Below are 18,575 nucleotides of genomic sequence, written 5' to 3' on the forward strand. Positions count from 1 at the left end.
AAAAAAAAAAAAAAAAAAAAACACTAGCTGGACATAGTGGCATGTGCCTGTAGTCCCAACTACTCAAGAGACTGAGGAGGGAGGATCAATTGAGCCCAGGAGGTTAAGGCTGCAGGGACCTGTGATCGCACCACTGCACTCCAGCCTGGGCGACAGAAGGAGCCCCTGTGTTTAAAAAAAAAAAAAGAAAGAAAGAAAGAAAGAAAAGAAATTCAAACTACTCTTGCTATGGAATAGTATTTTATTTGTCCTCAGATTGTCGCCAAAATTTAGAATTTTTTAAAGAACTGGATGAAGGATGATCTAATCAAATATATCAATCATCTCTACAGTTCCCGAGCAAAACAAAAATGATCAACCATTTATAGGCAGCTTCAAGAGTGGAAAACTCTTGTGTATCATATTTTATTTTATTTTTATTTATTTATTTATTTTGAGACGAAGTCTTGCTCTGTCATCCAGGGTGGAATGCAATGGCACGATCTCGGCTCACTGCAACCTCCTCCTCAGCCTCGAGAGTAGCCGGGACTACGGGCACCCACCACCACGCCCAGCTAATTATTGTATTTTTAGTAGAGACGGGGTTTCATCATGTTAGCCAGGCTGGTCTCGAACTCCTGACCTCAGGTGATCCGCTCGCCTCGGCCTCCCAAAGTGCTGGGATTACACGCCTGAGCCACCAAGCCCGGCCCCCTATCATATTTTAAATAACACACTCAACCACGCTCATCTGGGCTCAGGAAGAAGTCGGGTCACAAAGTCATTAGTTTCCCAAGATTCTTGGAATCTCCTATTCGGTACAAATGGAACCAAAAGACGCCAAACCGAAGTATTTTACTGAGTTACGCTGGAGCAACGTAAATAAACTCAATCTATTGAATTATACCAAAAACAAAATTGCAATCAATTAAGACAACTTAGGTCTCAAGGCTAAGGCAACACCACCTCGAAATTCTCTCCTGGAAACGCTAAATCTCGGTGTGGCTGTTTAGGAAAGAACACCTGTGGAAATAAAGTCATGATGTCCTGGACTACAGATCCGTCTCACATCTGCTCCTTAGTTGTTCAACTAGGAAGAAGAAAATCTAGAGTTGTCATTATAGGCTAAGCTCAATGCTAGCTTTAAATGAATTGTCTTATTCAATCTTGACTCTTGGAAATAGGCATCCTCATGTCCCTTTGCAGGTGAAGAAACTGAAGTGGACACAAGGTTTAAAAACTGGCCCAAGGACTCAACACCATTTTCAATTGACACTCAAATCCTTGCTCGGACCTGAATGCACTAAGTGCCTTGGGGAAGATGTGAAAAGCTGTGTGTTACAGTGAGGAATTCGCTAAACAGCCCCGGTCTTCCGTTTCCTCGCCATCAAGAGGAGTCTCGGCGCCAAGGCGATCAGCGCTGCCACCCCAGCTGGACGTCCGCAGCCAGCGCAGCGGGCGGAGCCTCCTCTGGCAGCGGCAGGACGGAGTGAGGGGCTTGGCTGGAGCCCAGCGCCGAGGCCCGACCCCCGCGCCTCAGCCCCTGCAGGCGCGACGGTGAGAAATGCCATGGGAGAAAGAAACAAAGCCCGAACCGTGCGTCACCGTGACCCAAGGCAAAAGCGGCAGGACTAACAGCCCAAGACCGCGTTTCCCAGGAAACTGGACCAAACTCAGCTCACCTCCGGCCGGATTCGCGGGCTAGTACCTCCCCTTCACTCTGTGCCTCAGTCGCCATCTTCGTCAGCAAACGTCTTTCACCGCCCCACCTTAGGTCCCGCCCCCACACATTTGGATTGGCTAATATGTTTTCACCTCTTCCGTGCGATTGGATGACTTGACTGCCCCGCCTCAACCTGAACCGTTTAATATGTTATTGGTCTATTCAAATGACTAACCGTCATTGGTCGTTCCCAGCTCTGGCGGAAAAAAAAGGGAGGGGCGGGGAAGACTACCTAGCCCCGAGGCCTGCCGGGAGTTGTAGTTTATCATTTTGAAGAACCCTCCGATTCCACAGACTTTTAGGTTCAAGTCAGAAATCATCAGCCTATGCTCAAATTTTGCCCTGATATGTAAATCACGGAATTATAGAACTGTCAACTTTGAAAGTGACTCATCACGTTCTAAAATGCAAGACTCCGTACCCTGTATCTCAGCATCACACAGTATACACAATAACAAACCTACTCATGTACCCCCTAAATTTAAAATAAAAGTTGAAAATAAATAATTTTTTTACAATTTTTTTAATTTTTTTTTTTTTTTTTTCTGTTGAGACAGGGTTTCACCATGTTGCCCAGGCTGGTCTCGAACTCCTGAGCTCAAGCAATCCTCCCACCTCAGCCTCCCAAAGTGCTGGGATTACAGGCATGAGCCACCGCACCTGGCCATAAATTAATTAATCAACTGAATTTAATTTAATTTAATTTAATTTAATTTAATGCAAGACTCGTTCTCTGTCTTGACCCGGAGAGAAATCCCTCAAGCACAGGCAGGGAGTGGCAACCTAGAAGTACTTGCTTTTAAACGTGTAGTTCAAAGCCTTCTTTCTTCAGATACTCAGCATAGCCCTGGCCATAGGTCATTTTTTTCCTTTTTTTTTTTTTTTTTTTTGAGACAGGTTCTCCCTCTGTCTCCCAGGCTGGATCACAGTACAATACTGCAGCATACCACCATACAGGGCAAATTTTGTACTTTTGTAGAGACGGGGTTTCACTCTGTTGGCCAGGCTGGAGTCGGTCATTTCTGCTTCAATACATCCACTCCCTTCCAGCTTCCCAGAGAACCCACAGGGTTTGCCTCTGTGATATGAACCATGGAACCAAAAGCTGCATGACTTTGTCCCAAACTAAACTTTAATCCTCAATGGTAGGAGTAACCATAACTATCCTTGTCCTCCCTGCAGCACATACTTCTCCTAGGGATTAATTGAGGCAACATATGTGAGAACATTGTAAATTTTGAGCATTGTTGGGTTTTTTTTTTCCATATTGTTTTCCTATGCTGGACTTTTCTAGGAAATTTCTGTATTGATCCTTCTGATGTCCAGCCACCTGGGGCTCTCCCTGCACTCTGCCTCCTGTTTACTAAACTGTACTGCACATGCTTCACTTTCTCAACTGTCTCAGGGCCTTTGTACATGTTGCTTTTTCTGGCTAGACCATTTTTCCACTTTTTTGGCTTTCAGGTTGAAACTTAAATGTCACTGACTCAAAGACCTCCCTTGACCCCCATTGTATAAATCAATTCCTTCAGTAAACTTTCACAAAGAACTCTGTACTGTTCTTTCACAGTTCACATCACGACTCACAATTACATAGTAGTTTGTCTGACTATTTTTTTCATGTGAGGGTTCCCAGCTAGGCTTCCTGCAACAAGTGGGCAGAAACTATATTTATTTTGTTCCCCACAGTGTCTGGCACATAATGACTGTCCAATAAATATTTTTTGAAAAATATAAGCAAGTCCTCAAACTATTATATCCAAATAAAAAATCAAATCATGGGCTGGGCACAGTGGCTCACGCCTGTAATCCCAGTACTTTGGGAGACTGAGGTGGGTGGATCACGAGGTTAAGAGATCGAGACCATCCCGGCCAAAATGGTGAAATCCCGTCTCTACTAAAAATACAGAAATTAGCTGGGCATGGTGGCGCTTGCCTCTAGTCCCAGCTACTCGGGAGGCTGAGGCGGGAGAATTGCTTGAACCCGGGAGGCGCAGGTGCAGTGAGCAGAGAGTGCAATTGCACCTCCAGCCTGGTGACAGAGTGAGACTCCGTCTCAAAAAAAAAAAAAAATCAAATCACATATTCTGATATATTTTTTTCAATTGACGAATTAATACTAAGAGTTTGATAAGGGCTAGATGCAGTGGCCTACACCCATAATCCCATCGCTTTTGGAGGCTGAGGCAGGAGGATCACCTGGGCCCAGGAGTTCAAGGTTAAAGCGAGCTATGATTGTGCCACTGCACTCCGGGCTGGGTGATAGAATGAGACCCTTTCTCTAAAAAACAAAATAAAAGTTTGATAAATGTGTCCAAATAAAATTGCATTTAGTTTGATGTTTTTTATGTTTTTTGTTTGAAACAGTCTCACTCTGTTGCCCAGGATGGAGTGTAGTGGCATGATCTCCACTCACTGCAACCTCTGCCTCCCGGGTTCAAGCAATTCTTCTGCCTCAGTCACCCAAGTAGCTGGGATTACAGGTGTGTGCCACCACAGCCGGCTAATTTTTGTATTTTAGTAGAGACGGGTTTTGCCGTGTTGGCCAGGCTGGTCTTGAACTCCTGAACTCAAGTGATCTACCCGCCTGGGCTCCCCAAAGTGCTGGGACGACAGGTATGAGCCACCACGCACAGTCTTATTTAGTTTGATGTTTAACAAATCATGTTTATTGAGCACATACATGAAAAGAAACATAAAATTTAGCAAACATATCAGTGAAATTTTTCATTGAACCCCAGATAGCCTTAGAAAATCCAGATGGGATCACTTGAGCCCAGGAGATTGAGGCTAGAGAGAGCATGTTCATTCCGCTGCACTCTACCCTGACAGAGCAAGACCCTGTCTCAAAAAAAAAAAAAAAAAAAAAAAAAGAGGCCAAGTGTGGTGGCTCACGCCTGTAATCCCAGCACTTTGGGAGGTTGAGGCAGATGGATCACTTGAGGTCAGGAGTTCGAGACCAGCCTGGCCAAAATGGTGAAACCCCATCTCTACTAAAAATACAAAAAAATAGCCAGGCATTGTGGCACGCACCTGTAATCCCAGCTACTCAGGAGCCTGAGGCAGGAGAATTGCTTGAATCCAGGAGGTGGAAGTTGCAGAGTGCCACTGCACTCCAGCCTGGGCAACAGAGTGAGACTCTGTCAAAAAAAAAAAAAAAAAAAAAAAAAAGGCCAGGCAAGGTGGCTCACACCTGTAATCTCAGCACTTTGGGAGGCCGAGGTGGATGGATCACCTGACGTCAGGAGTTCCAGACTAGCCTGGCAACATGGTGAAACCCTGTCTCTACTAAAAATAAAAACAAAACTTAGGCCGAGCACGGTGGCTGCTATGGCCTATAATCCAGCTAAGCTTGGGAGGCCTGAGGCGGAGAATCTCCTTGAACCCAGGAGGTGGAGGTTGGCAGTGAGCGAAGATCATGCACTAACACTAGCCAGCTTGGGCATAGATTGGAGGCTAACCGTCTCAAAAAAAAAAAAGAAAGAAAGAAAGAAAGAAAAAAGAAAGAAAGAAGAAAATCCAGGTGCGGCAATTGCTATATAATACAAAGCAAAGGAAGCCCAAGGCCTCAAATTCTGCCCCCTCCCCTCCAAAATAGGAACTAGTTTGTTTCTAGTCCCATGATATCCAGCACATGGATTGATGAGCTGATTGAATGAAATTATGCTTTCACAGGAAAGAAAAACTGTTTAAAACTTTAAAGTATTACCGACTGCAACTAGGAGGAAGCACCACAAAACTATATTTTCTTGTTCATTTGTTTGAATGAAAAAATTTTCACTTTTTTTTTTTTGAGATGTGAGTCTCGCTGTTGGCCCAGGCAGGAGTGGCAGTGGCATGACCTCAGATCACTGCAAACTCCATCTCCCAGGTTCAGCAATTCTCCTGCCTCAGCCCTCCTGAGTAGCTGAGACCTAGCAAAGCACCCACCACCATGCCTGGCCCCTAATTTTTTGTATTTTAGTAAGAGACGGGGTTCGCCAATGTTGGCCAGCTCTGGTCTCAAACTCGCTCACCTCCCAGGTGATCCACCCACCCTGGGGCCTTCCAAAGTGGCTGGGATTACAGGTATGAGCCCACCAAAGCCCTGGCCCGAATCATATGTTTATATAGATGTTTGGGAAAATACAGCACAGTAGTTTAAAAGGCCATGGACTCTGGAGTTAATAACCCAAGTTCAAATCCTGGCTCCCAGAGTTTCTAGCTGTGTGACCTGAAAACAAGCTTAAACTTGACTTTTCTGATTCCAATTTCCTCTTCTGTAAAATGGATAGTAAGTCTGCACAAGGGTATAGTGAGAGTAAATAAGGATAATTTCTGAAAAGGCTGCTTGGTAGCACTAGTGTCTAGAACATAGCTAAGATTAGATGCAATGTTGGAGACGACATGAATGAATTCAAGAATGCTAAAGCTCAGCCAGGGCACGGTGGCCCCTCCCCACACTGGTACCCAGGAACTTTGGGAGGCGAAGGTGGGCGGATAACAAGGTCGGGAGTTCAGGAGCTGGCAACTCACGTGGAAACCCGTCCTACTTAAAGATACATAGCGCGCAGTGTGGTGGCACTATCCTGTAATCCAGCTCTAGGAGGCTGAGGCAGAAAATCGCTTAAACCGAAAGCAGCCGGGAGACGGAGGTTGCAGTGGCGCGAGAATTGCACTGCCAACCTGGGAACAACAACAACAAAAAAAAAAAAAAAAAAAAAAAGAATGCTGAAAAAATGCTAAACTCGCTGGGCATGCACCTGTAGTCCCAGCTACTGCTGAGGCGGGAGGATTGCCTGAGCCCAGGAGCTCTGTATTGCAATGCACTATGCCTATGGGGTGTCTGCACTAAGTGTGGCATCAACGTGGTGACCTCCCAGGAGTGGGGGCCACCAGGTTGACTAAGGAGGGGTGATACAACCTAGGTTGGAAGCAGAGTATATCAAAAACCCCATGCTGGCTGGGCACAGTAGCTCCCGAGACCAGCCTGACCAACATGGCGAAACCCCGTCTCTACTAAAAATACAAACAATTAGCCAGGTGTGATGGCGGGCACCTGTAATCCCAGCTACTCGGGAGGCTGAGGCAGGAGAATTGCTTGAACCTGGGAGGCGGAGGGTGCAGTGAGCAGAGATTGCGCCACTGCACTCCAGCCTGGTCGACAGAGTGAGACTCCGTCTCAAAACAAAAACAAACAAACAAAAAAAACCTTATGCTGACCAGTAGTGGAATTGTGCCTTTGAATAGCCACTGTACTCCAGCCTGGGCAACATAGTAAGACCCTGTCTCTAAAATAAATAAAGAAATAAAAGAATGCTAAACTCCCTTCTCTCCCTTCTCGGATAACACATCTATCTCCATGGCTGTGTGATAAGGACCACACATTACATCACAGTTACAGTTTAATCAATTACTCTAGAGAGAAAAGTGTTTCTCCTCAAAACCAACTGTTCTACTGTGACTTCTGATTAAAAGCAAGTATCATCGCTGAGTGCTGTAAAAACACAAACTCAGCTGACAAGCCTTTGTTTCTGCAAGGGTATCATGACTTCCCTGAAGTCATCCTTGCTCTCTATTTAGGTACAGATTGTCAGCCTGGTGATAAGTGTGTACAGCATGAATTCAAGGCAGTTCAGAAAGTTATCTTGTTTTCAACAGCCTAGTTCAACAAAAGGTCACAGAAAGGTGGCCCCAGCCCTCAAGCAGTTTACAGTAGATTCAGGGAGACAAAATGAACACATATAAGTCACATGCCACAGAGGATAGTTTAGAATTACGGGGGCTGGGTGGGGGCTAAATATCAAAGTAGGGAGCAGACTCCTAGGAATTCAGAAGTGTGGAGAAGGAAGGAAGCCAAGACTGTCAGAAGGGTTTAGGAGCAAGCCCATGGACTTGAGTCTGCCATGAATGTCACTACAACTCCATCTACCTACCCCACAAGCCTGCGAGCTTTGGGGGCAAAAGTGGTGTTCTAATCATCTTTGTTTTCCAGGCCCTAGCCTCCATGGCAAGGAAAAGGGAGGGAGGAAAGCTGGGAAGTAAGTCAACAAAGGAACATGTTGGAAAAGAAAGAAAATGAAGATCTGCCCCTGACCCCACCTCTAACTTCACCCTTCAACAGTGCAGATGACTCGCAGCCCTTGATGCATCTTTGTGTTTTATACTTTTATTCTAGCTCTGCCCTCTGTTTAAATTAAAGCAAGCCTTTTTTTTTTTTTTTTTTTTTTTTTTTTGAGATGAAGTCTTGCTCTGTCGCCCAGGCTGGACTGCAATGGTGCGATCTCAGGTCACTGCACTGCAACCTCTGCCTTTCAGGTTCAGGTGATTCTCCTGCCTCAGCCTCCCTAGTAGCTGGGACTATGAGTGTGCACCACCACACCCGGCTAATTTTTATATTTGTAGTAGAGACAGAGTTTTACCATGTTGGCCAGGCTGGTCTTGAACTCCTGACCTCAAGTGATCCACCCGCCTTGGCCTCCCAAAATGCTGGGATTATGGGCATGAGCCACCGAGCTGGGCCTAAAGCAGGAAATTTTGATGCCGGCATCAAAATACAAAAGCATCATGTGCACAATAAACATTTCTGAGCCTTGTATCGGTTTCTAATCTTGTTAGGGATGGGGTGAGAGTGCCTACTAAATATCTTTTAAAAAATGAAAATCTAGGCCGGGTGCGGTGGCTCACGCCTGTAATCCCAGTACTTTGGGAGGCTGAGGCTGGCAGATCACGAAGTCCGTAGATCGAGACCATCCTGGCTAACATGGTGAAACCCCGTCTCTACTAAAACACAAAAAATTAGCTGGGTGTAGTGGTGGGCACCTGTAGTCCCAGCTACTGGGGAGGCTGGGGCAGAAGAATGGCATGAACCTGGGAGGCAGAGCTTGCAGTGAGCCAAGATCATGCCACTGCACTCCAGCCTGGGTGACAGAGCGAGACTCCGTCTCAAAAAAAAAGAAAATCTAGGCTGGACACGGTGGCTCACACCAGCACTTTGGGAGGCCAAGGCAGGTGGGTCACAAAGTCGGGAGTTTAAGACCAGTCTGGCCAACATGGTGAAACCGTGTCTCTACTAAAAAAAAAAATACAAAAATTAGCTGGGCATGATGGCGGGCATCTGTAATCCCAGCTACTCAGGAGGCTGAGGCAGGAGAATCACCTGAACCCGGGAGATGGAGGTTGCAGTGGGCTGAGATCACGCCATTGCACTCCAGCCTGGGCAACAAGAGCTAAAATGTAATTGTTCTCTTGTCAAAATAGCCAATACTCCCACCAAAATATCACATGGTTACCTGGAATACTAATTGCCTTCTTTCTTTGCTCCCTAACTTGTATTCATTATAAAACCATCTTTGAAATTACTATTTTAATGGCTTTCTTTTCACCTGTTAATATTTATTTTTTTTTCTATAGACAGGGTCTCACTATGTTGCCCAGGCTGGTCTCAAACTCCTGTCTTCAAGTGATCCTTCCACCTTGACCCTTCACAGTGTTAAGATTACGGGCATGAGTCACCACATCCAGTCACCTGTTAATATTTAGTGCTTTTCTTTTTTTATTGTTTAATTATACAAGTAATACAGAAAGATATTTTCATTATTAAAAAACTCAGGTAATATGAATAAAACTTTACCCTTGTCTACATTCTAGTCCCTCTAAGAAACCACTATTTTCAGTTTTATGTGTGTCCTTCCAGATCTTTTTCTATATAATATTTTAACTCAACAAATATTTATTGAGTGTCTACTATGTGCCAGACACTGTCCTAGGCCTGGGAATATAGGTAAGAACAAATAAAGTCCTTCTCTTTTAGCATTTCACTATAATGGTAGCACACATGTGTATAGAGAAATACATAATTTTGGCTGGGCACGGTGGCTCATGCTTGTAATCCCAGCACTTTGGGAGGCTGAGGCGGACAGATCACCTGAGGTCAGGAGTTTGAGACCAGCCTGGCCAACTTGGGGAAATCCTGTCTCTACTAAAAACACAAAAATTAACCAGGCGTGGTGGCACATGCCTGTAATCCCACCTACTTGGGAAGCTGAGGCAGGGAGAATCGCTTGAATCCAGGAGGTGGAGGTTGCAGTGAGCCGAAATCACACCATTTCACTCCAGCCCGGGCGACAGAGCGACACGCCGTCTCAAAAAAAAAAAAAGGTGTACATAACTTTGTTTTAATTTTTAAATAAAGAGTGATATACTGTACTGTCCTTAGACATGTATTATGGAGATCTTTCCACATCTATGTGCATAGTTCTGCCATTACTTTTTTGAACTGCTGCATGGTATTCCACATTGTAGATGTTTCTGCATTTATTTAAACCATCCCCTCTAATTGAACATTTATGTATATGTCAGGCAAAGTTGCAAGCACAGAAAATGGACTTGCCTAATAGAAACAGAAACTGGATTTGTTGGAAGGAAACTAAACTGAAGAACTGCCTGGAAGAAAAGGGGCTAGAGAGCAGGAAACCCAGCTGAGGTCACGCCATCCAGATCTGTCCACTGCAGCAGGTTCCCCTCCACCGAGTGCCCATTTATCCTTTGGATTTGCCACTCCCTGGAAAGACAAGAGTGTTGAGTGAGAACGTCTGGCAGGCCGAACGTCTGGCAGGCCGAGCCTAAGTCTCATGCCTCCGCTGTCTGTTGGGAGGAAAGCCTTGCCTCCCACTAGAATTCTCCCTGTGGAGAAAACCCCCAAAGTGGGGAATAATTAAGAGACACACATGTCCTACAATTCCTTCTCAATTTTTTGCCTCCCAGGTCTCTTTGTGTACACAACCACATGTTTATTCAGGGCTGGGGCAAAACTTAATGCCCCACGAGTAGATCACCCGAGGTCAGGAGTTCAAGACCAGCCTGGCCAACATGGTGAAACCCCATCTCTACTAAAAATACAAAAAATTAGCCGGAAGTGGTGGCGGGCGCCTGTAATCCCAGCTACTCCGGAGGCTGAGGCAGGAGAATTGTTTGAACCCGGGAGGCAGAGTTTGCCATGAGTCAAGTTGAGATTGCGCCACTGCACTCTAGCCTGGGCAACAAGAGCAAAATTCTACCTCAAAAAAAAACCAAAAACTTAACGGCCCAGTCTTCTTCGGATACACCAAAGATTCTAGCATCTACATCATTCCATATGCAGAAAAAAAGAAAACCATCTTCAGCTTTGCTGTGGAATGCTCTTCAAGACTGACCACAAGGCCAGAGAGTGGGAAAAGGGACTCAGTGAGGTGAGGGAAGAAGAACCAACTCGGTACTGCTAAAAACATTCAGTGCTGGAACTCCAGGATAAAAACTCTGGAGGTCACTTTCCCTAGCCAGGAGAACTACAAGCTGGGAAAGGTCACTGGCAGGAAGCTGGCAGAGAGGATTGAAAGCACAGGCAGTCACATAGCATTATGATGGGGACTCGGCCATCTCAGGCACTGAGCTCAGTGTCGGGGCTATGGAGAAGAAGTCCTGGATCCTACACTCACAAGGCTCGCAGACTGGGGCCCGAGGGCAAGGGTGCTATGCCATCTCAGCCACAACAGAGCAAAGGACTGAACTCTCCAAAAGCAAGAAGACAGTCCCAGAAAATAGGCCTGGCATGGGGACCAGGTCTGAGGGAGGCATGGGTGACCCTGAGCCTGGCAGGGTGAGCGGGAAAGCCTGCAAACACACCAAACATTTGAAATCTCTCCGGCTGCTGTGGTTTGAATGTCCAATTTAAAACTCATGTTGTCTAGGTGCAGTGGATCACGCCTGTAATCTTTGCCCTCTGGGAAGCCAAGGCAGGCGGATCACCTGAGGTCAGGTATTCAAGACTAGCCTGGCCAACTGAGTGAAACCCCACCTCTACTAAAAATACAAAAAAAAAAAAAAACACATTAGCTGGGCATGGTGGCTCGCGCCTGTAGTCCCAACTACTTGGGAGGCTGAGGCAGGAGAACTGCTTCAGCCCGGGAGGTGGAGGTTGCACTGAGTCAAGATCACGCCACTGCACTCCAGCCTGGGTGACAGAGCAAGTCTCCACCTCAAAAGAAAAAAAAACTAATGTTGAAAGTTAAACCCCAATGTGGCAATATGGAGAGGTGGGTCCTTCATGAATGTATTAATCCATTCACAGATTAAGGAATGAATGAATGGGTTAATAATTAGTGGGTTGCCATGGAAGGGGAACTGGTGGCTTTATTTATTTATTTTTATTTAGTTATTTATTTTTGAGATGGGGTCCCATTCTGTCACCCAGGTTGGAGTGCAATGGTGCAACTATGGCTCACTACACCCTCAACCTGGGCTCAAGCAACTCTCCCACTTCAGCCTCCCAAGTAGCTGGGACTACAGGCAAGCATCATCATGCCCAGCTAATTTTTATTTTTTATTTTTTTTTGTAGAGACACGTCTTGCTTTCTTGCCCAGGCTGGTCTTGAACTCCTGGCCTCAAATGATCCTCCCACCTTGGCCTCCCAAAGTGCTGGGATTACAGGCATGAAGCCACCACACCAGGCAAAACTGGTAGCTTTACAAGAACAGGAAGATAGGCTGGGCGTGGTGGCTCACGCCTGTAATCTCAGCACTTTGGGAGGTCGAGGTGGGTTGATCACCTGAGGTCAGGAGTTTGAGACCAGCCTGGCCAATACAGTGAAACCTTGTCTCTACTAAAAATACAAAAAGTAGCCAGCTGTAGTGGTAGGTGCCTGTAATCCCAGCTACCCAGGAGGCTGAGGCAGGAGAATCGCTTGAACCTAGGAGGCAGAGGTTGCAGTGAACTGAGATCATGCCATTCCACTCCAGCCTGGGCAACAAGAACAAAACTCTGTCTGGAAAAACAAAACAAAACAAAAAAAGACCAGGCGCGGTGGCTCACGCCTGTAATCCCAGCACTTTGGGAGACCAAGGTGGGCGGATCACGAGGTCAGGAGATTGAGACCATCCTGGCTAACATGGTGAAACCCCGTCTCTACTAAAATACAAAAAATTAGCCGGGCGTGGTGGCGGGCACCTGTAGTCCCAGCTACTCTGGAGGCTGAGGCAGGAGAATGGCGTAAACCCAGGAGGCAGAGTTTGCAGTGAGCCGAGAACATGCCACTGCACTCCAGCCTGGGCGATAGAGCAAGAGAAAAAAGAAAACAGAGACGGGATTTCATCATGTGGCCCAGGCAGGTTTTGAACTCCTGATCTCAAGCAATCTGCCCACCTTGGCCTCCCAAAGTGCTGAGATTACAGTCATAAGCCATTGCACCGGGCCTAATTTAGGGTTTTTGTTTTTTGTTTTTTGTTTTTTTTTTGAGATGGAGTCTCGCTCTGTCGCCCAGGCTGCAGTGCAGTGGCGCAATCTCGGCTCACTGCAACCTCTGCCTCCTGAGTTCAAGCGATTCTCCTGCCTCAGCCTCCCAAGTAGCTGGAACTACAGGTGCGTGCCACCACACCCGGCTAATTTTTTGTATTTTTAGTAGAGACGGGGTTTCTCCATGTTAGCCAGGATGGTCTCGATCTCCTGACCTTGTGATCTGCCAGCCTCAGCCTCCCAAAGTGTGGAGATTACAGGCGTGAGCCACCGTGCCTGGCCTAATTTTTGCATTTTTAATGGAGATGGGGTTTCACCATGTTGGCCAGGCTGGTCTCAAACTCCTGAGCTCAGGTGATCTGCCCACCTCGGCCTCCCAAAGTGCTGGGATTACAGGCGAGAGTCACTACGTCCGGCCAAAAAAAAAGCCACAAAAACTAGCTGGGTGCTATGGCTTGCACCTGTAGTCCCAGCTACTCTCAAGGCTGAGGCAGGAGAATCGCTTGAGCTGCGGAGGCAGAGGTTTCAGTGAGCTGAGATCACACCATTGCACTCCAGCCTGGGTGACAGGAGTGAAACGCTGTCTTAAAAACAAACAAACAAAAAAAAAAAAATCAGAAATAAAGGAAATTGTCCTTCAGTCCCTCAGGCTTAAACATCCCCATCCAGGGATCTACAGTCATTCCCATCCATATGACTTACCTTCTTTCAGAGTTATCAAAAGAGCTGCTTTTGTTCATTCATTTACACTATAACGTGAATTAAATACAAAACTACTTCTTCTGAAATATGTGAATTTATTTGTGTATTTATTTATTTATTTTGAGATAGAGTCTCACTCTGTCCCCCAGGCTGGAGTGCAGTAGCACAATCTTGGCTCACTGAAACCTCCACCTCCCAGGCTCAAGGGATCCTCTTGCCTCAGCCTCTAAAGTGGCTGAGATTGCAGGTGCTTGCCAGCATGCCTAGCTAATTTTTATGTTTTTAGTAGAGATGGGGTTTCAGCATGTTGGTCAGACTGGTCTCGAACTCCTGGTCTCAGGTGATCCACCAGCCTCAGCCTCCCAAAGTATTGGAATTACAGGTGTGAGCTACCACCCCCGGCCTGAAATAAGGACTCCTTCCAATTGTGAAAGAAAATGCTTGTTGCCCAGTTAACATAATTCCACATAATCATTTTGATTAGAAAACCTGCACAACTTCTGGAGAACTCAAGAGCTCTGTCCCCGGCTGCCATTTTACATTTGCTGCATTTCTAGATGTGTTTATATCATTGCTTGAGTGGTGGTGTCTTCTCCCACTGGAGTGCAGCTTCATGACTTAAGAATCTTTCGGCCAGGGACAGTGGCTTCCGGCTGTAATCCCAGGACTTTGGGAGGCCGAGGTGGGCAGATTACCTGAGGTCAGGAAGTTGAAACCAGCCTGACCAATATGCTGTCTCTACCAAATATATAAAAATTAGCCCGGCGTGGTGGCGTGCACCTGGAATCCCAGCTACTTGGGAGGCTGAGACAGGAGAATTGCTTGAACCCGGGAGGCAGAGGTTGCGGGGAGCAGCGGAGATGCACCATTGCACTCCAGCCTGGGCAACGAGAGAGAAACTTGGTCTCAAAAAAAAAAAGGATATTTTTATTTTAAGGCTAGTCAAGTGACACATTTGGCTTTACTTAGCCAACTATTTGTTGAATGAATAAAGGAACAAATGAATCAAACCAAAGATTCCAGGCCGGGCGCCCTGGCTCACGCCTGTGATCCCAGCACTTTGGGAGGCTGATGCAAAAATACAACAATTAGCCAGGCATAATGGCGGGCGCCCGCAGTCCCAGCTACTTGGGAGGCTGAGGCAGGAGAATTGTGTGAACCCGGTAGGCAGAGGTTGCAGTGAGCCGAGATCGCACCACTGCACACTCCAGCCTGGGCTACAGAACCAGATTCTGTCAAAAAAAAGAAAAAAAAATCCATAGAAACAATGAGATTATTTAGATCTTATGGAAAAAACACCTCCTGCCTATATTGGACATAGGATTTTGTTTTGATGCATGCAGCACCTCTGTAGAGGTTCTCTGCTTCCCCATCCTGTCCATGTGTTTTAGGTGACACTGATCCCATTTCTGGCTACAGGAGTGGGCAAGTGACATAGACCTGGCAAATCAGAGGAACCTAACCTCTAGATTCATGGATCTGACAGTCTAGACCAGCCCAAGTCACTATAGAAAGGAGGTATGTGGCAAGGGCTCACTTGGAGGAACCAAAGAGAGTGGGAGGAAAGAGAGAGGGAGGAACCACTGACTCTTGGTGAGAGCAGAGAGAGCTGCATGGAGGAGGTTTGTAGCTGGACTAAGATTTAGATGGGGAGAATTGAGGGAGGGCATTCTCTACACAAAGAGCAGGACCAAATATGGGGTGATAGGAACATGTAAGATGCTTTTGAAAGCTGGCAAGGGCCCAGTTGACAGGAGGAAAAGGTTTATATGGGGGTGGAGGACAAGATAAAGTTGGAGGCATGGACCAGGACCAGCCCCTTGAGAGTTCTGGACACTGTGTTAAGGAGTGGAGGAGTTTACTCCAGAGGCCATGTGGACCTGTTCAGAGGGGAGGCGGTGGGTAACCTGAGCAGGGTTGGGCATTAGGAAGTTGATCTGTCAGAAGAGTGGATTAAAGGGAAAGAGGCTGGGGCTCCAACCCAAGACGCATGAACCTGGCCAAAAAAACATTAAGGGCATCGGGCAGTGGGACTGAAATAGAACCACCAGCTGAGGCACTGAAGAAAGAATCAGTGTGCCTTGAGGAACATAATAAGGCAGAACTAAAAGACCAGATTCCAGAGACTGGGTTATGGCATCTGGGTAATGGTTTGAGAAGGGCAGGCTTTGGCATCAATCAAAACTGAGTTTGAATCCTGGCTCTGGCACTAGAAGTTTGTGTAATTCTGGGCAAGTTTACTTATTTCTGGGCCTTGGTTTTCCTATCCATGAAAAGAAATAATATACCAAATTCAGAGGTTTTTGGAAGACTAAATGATATAATATCTTTAAAGCAATTTTCAGGGTCCAGGAATAAAATAAATATCCAATGTAGCTAGTGGGTACAAAGTTGCTTTTGGGAGTGATGCAAATGTTCTAAAATTAGATTACGGTTACACAACTCTGTAAATATCTAAGAACCATTGAGTTGTATACTTTTTTGTGTGTGTGAGGGGTGTCTCGCTCTGTCGCCCATGCTGGAGTGCAGTGGCGCAGTCTCCGCTCACTGTAACCTCCGCCTCCTAGGTTCAAGTGATTCTCCTGTCTCACCCTCCCAAGTAGCTGGGACTACAGGCACACGCCACCATGCCCGGATAATTTTTTTTTTTTTTTTTTTTTTTTTTTTTTTTGAGGCGGAGTCTCACTCTGTAGCCGGGGCTGGAGTGCAGTGGCCGGATCTCAGCTCACTACAAGCTCCGCCTCCCGGGTTCACGCCATTCTCCTGCCTCAGCCTCCCAAGCAGCTGGGACTACAGGAGCCCGCCACCTCGCCCGGCTAGTTTTTTGTATTTTTTAGTAGAGACGGGGTTTTACCGTGTTAGCCAGGATGGTCTCGATCTCCTGACCTCGTGATCCGCCCGTCTCCGCCTCCCAAAGTGCTGGGATTACAGGCTTGAGCCACCGCGCCCGGCAATTTTGTATTTTAAAATGTTTGTTGTTGTTGTTGTTGTTGTTGTTTGAGACAGTCTCGCTCTGTCGCCCAAACTGGAGTGCAGTGGTGCAATCTTAGCTCACTGCAACCTCTGCCTCCCGGGTTCAAGCAATTCTCCTGCCTCAGCCTCCTGAGTAGCTGAGATTACAGGTGCATACCACCACGCTCGGCTAATTTTTGTATTTTTAGTAGAGATGGGGTTTCACCATGTGGTTCAGGCTGGTCTCGAACTCCTGACCTCATGATCCACCTGCCTCGGCCTCCCAAAGTGCTGGGATTACAGGCATGAGTCACCGCAGCCAACCAAAAAAAAGTTTGTTTGGTATTTTTTGCTCACATGATCCTCTATTGAAATATTTTGTTTTGTGCTTCTTTGCTAGCTGGGCATATTCCATAGCACCACTGTTGATGTCATCTATGATGTCATGAGGGTGGCAGCCATCAACATTACAGCCCACAGACTAGGGACTTCCCAGGATTTCTTTTTTTTTTTTTGAGATGGAGTCTTGCTCTGTCACCCAGGCTGGAGTGCAGTGGCGCGATCTGGGCTCACCATAAGCTCCGCCTCCCTGGGTTCACGCCATTCTCTTGCCTCAGCCTCCCCTCCCCAGCAGCTGGGACTATAAGCGCATGCCGCCATAGCCGGCTACTTTTTCTTTCTTTTTGTTTTTTTTTTTGTATTTTTAGTAGAGATGGGATTTCACCATGTTAGCCAGGATGGTCTCGATCTCTTGACTTCATGATCCGCCTGCCTTAGCCTCCCAAAGTGCTGGGATTACAGGCGCGAGCCACCACGCCCAGCCCCCAGGATTTCTTTAATATTTCCAGAGTTCTCTGGCTAAAGATTGGTGACACCTCTGTCAAGCAATGTTGACGATCTCAACAAAAGTGATATTCCCACTGTGTTTAATGTGTTTGTTTCTTCTGTCTCTTGATGGTTCCTTGAGAGCTTTGATGATCAGGGCAGAGGCAGAAGACACCACCTCAATCTGGGCCCATCTCTTCTGAATGTTCAGTTTCACTGTAATCCTCAGGACTTTCCAGTCACCCCTTGCCTTGGCAATGTCATCACCAACCTTTTTTAGAGACAGACCCAGGGGGCCGATCTTGGGGGCCAGTGAAGAAGTGGCACCGACTGCACCCCCAGTGCACCTCAGGTATACGACTTTAATCTTGTTGGGGTCGAACTTCGGTGGCATGGTAGAGGCGCCTGGTGTTGGATGAACCCAGATTCAGGATAACCAAAGAAAGTTGCACCTTGGCCTCTTCCGAGCCAAAAGCTGAATGCAAAAAATGTATTTTTAAAAACAAACAAACAGGGCCAAGCACGGTGGCTCATGCCTGTAATCCCAGCACTTTGGAAGGCCAAGGCAGGCAGATCACCTGAGGTCAGGAGTTCAAGACCAGCCTGGCCAATATGATGAAATCTCGTCTTTACTAAAAATACAAAAAGTTCACTGAGTGTGGTGGTGCACCTGTGGGAGAATGGCTGGAACCAGGGAGGCGGAGGTTGCAGTGAGCTGAGATCAGGCCACTAAACTCCAGCAACGAGAGCAAAAACTCCATCTCAAAAAAAAAGATCCAGAGGTAGGCAATCCAGGACCATGTTTGGGGCTTTCGAAAGACCCCGGCAACAAAATAAAAGAAAAAGAGACAGGCTTGCCCCCTTCCTCACAGGGTGACTTTACAAAGGTGTCACATAATATGGCCCACTTGGCTGGGCGTGGTGGCTCATGCTTGCAATCCCAGCACTTTGGGAGGCCGAGGCGGGCAGATCACCTGAGGTCCGGAGTTAGAGACCAGCCTGATCAACAGGGAGAAATCCCGTCTCTATTAAAAATACAAAATTAGCCGGGCATGGTGGCAGCATGTCTATAATCCCAGATACTCGGGAGGCTGAGGCAGGAGAATCGCTTGAACCCGGGATGCAAGGGCTGTGGTGAGCCGAGAT

The 18,575-nt window shown here is 46.8% G+C and overlaps 1 pseudogene; it reads right to left on the reverse strand.

Moving 5' to 3' along the window:
- Positions 1-11,077: 11,077 nt before the first annotated feature.
- Positions 11,078-17,901, reverse strand: LOC108534414 (60S ribosomal protein L12-like; annotated as a pseudogene).
- Positions 17,902-18,575: the final 674 nt, after the last annotated feature.

This window comes from Rhinopithecus bieti, unplaced genomic scaffold (genome assembly GCF_001698545.2).
Source record: "Rhinopithecus bieti isolate Rb0 unplaced genomic scaffold, ASM169854v2 scaffold_425, whole genome shotgun sequence".
Lineage (NCBI taxonomy): Eukaryota > Metazoa > Chordata > Mammalia > Primates > Cercopithecidae > Rhinopithecus > Rhinopithecus bieti.